Source organism: Tamandua tetradactyla, chromosome X (genome assembly GCF_023851605.1).
Source record: "Tamandua tetradactyla isolate mTamTet1 chromosome X, mTamTet1.pri, whole genome shotgun sequence".
NCBI lineage: Eukaryota > Metazoa > Chordata > Mammalia > Pilosa > Myrmecophagidae > Tamandua > Tamandua tetradactyla.
Window position 1 is genome coordinate 37,169,192 of NC_135353.1, and position 1,679 is coordinate 37,170,870.

General features: G+C 30.7%; 1 non-coding gene across 1 annotated transcript; it reads right to left on the reverse strand.

Moving 5' to 3' along the window:
* Positions 1-881: 881 nt before the first annotated feature.
* LOC143672365 (small nucleolar RNA SNORA32) lies at positions 882-1,001 on the reverse strand. Its single transcript, XR_013169819.1, has one exon. It is a non-coding gene; the product is annotated as a small nucleolar RNA SNORA32 (small nucleolar RNA).
* Positions 1,002-1,679: the final 678 nt, after the last annotated feature.

A 1,679-nucleotide genomic window follows, 5' to 3' on the forward strand; every position in this document is an offset into this window, starting at 1 on the left:
ATTGCTGAACATCTCCTTATTTTATTCAGGCAAAATTCACATAAGATAAAATTTACCATCTTAACTACTTTAAAGCTTACAATTCAGTGGACTTCAATATATTCACTATATTTCAATATATTCTATATATTCTAACTCCAGAAGTTTTTTATCACTCCCAAAATGAACCCTAGCTCTATTAAATAGTCACTCCCCATTGTCATGTCCGAACAGCCCGTGTCAAATACTAGTTTGCATTCTGTCTTTATGGATTTGACTATTCTGGACAATTGCTATAAATGGAATTATCCAATATGTGGCCTTTTTATATCTGGCTTTTTTCATTTAACATACTATTTTCAAGTTCATCCATGTTACAGCTTGAATCAGTACTTCATTCCTTGTTTGTGTGAATAATATTCTATCGTAAGTCTATACCACATTTTCTTAGTGCCTAATGGACATTTGGGTTATTTCCACATTTTTGAGTATTACGAATACTGCTGTTATGAACAGTCATGTACACATTTGCATGGGAACATATATTTTCAGTTCTTTCGGCTATAAAACTAGGAGTGCAAATTCTGAGTCAAATGGAAATTCTATGTTCAACTTTTTGAGAAACAAAGTATTTCCACAGAAGCTGCACCATTTTATGTTCCCACCAGCAATATGAGAGTTCTAATTTCTGAACATGCTCTCTAAAAATTGCTAATTTCCTATTATTATTAAGATTATTACTTTCCTGGTGGTTGTAAAGTGATAATTCATTGCGGTTTTGATTTGCATTTCTCTAGTGATTAATGATGTTGAGTATCTCTTCATGCGCTGTTTGCATTTGCATATATTGTTTAAAGACGTGTCTATTGAAATCTTTTGCCCACTTTTTCTTTTTTTTTATAGAATGTTTCCAATAGGCTGAATGCTAGCAAAGTAGAAAATATAAAACCTAGTGAAAAGATGTTTATGGTCAATTCCACAGCAAATCAGAAACTACATTCTAAAAACCTTAGTAATGACCATCCTTGCCCACTTTTATATTGGATTATTTATTTTTCATATTCAGTTGTAAAAGTTCCTTATATAATCTAAATTCTAGTCTCTTATATGATATATGATTTGCAAATATTTTCTCCTGTTCTGGAAGTTGTCCTTTTACTTTCCTATTAGTGCCCTTTAATGCGAAAAGGTTTTAATTAGAGGAATTCCAATATAACTACTTTTTTTGTTGCTTGTGCTTTTGGTGACATAGCTAAGTATTCATTTGCAAAATCAGGTTCATGAAGATTTACTCATATATTTCCTTTTGTTTATTAATTTTTACCTCTTATATTTAGGTCTTTGATTTCTTTTATGTTAATTTTTGTATACGGCATGAAATCAGGTTCCAACATCATTCTTTTGCATATGGTTATCCAGTTGCTGGTGTATAATTTATAAAAGATTATTCATTTAACATTGAATGGTTTGGGCACACTTGAAGAAATTCAATTGAGCATAGATCAATTCTGTTGGTCTATGTTTCTATTCTATTGATCTATGCCTATTTTTGTACTGTATTGATGAATATAGATTTATATCAAGATTTGAGATGGAGGAGTGTAAGTCTGCCATCTTTGTTCTTTTGTTTCAACATTCATTTGTCTATCCAGGGTCCCTTGTGTATTATAATTCTATATTCTATATGGATATGAATTTAA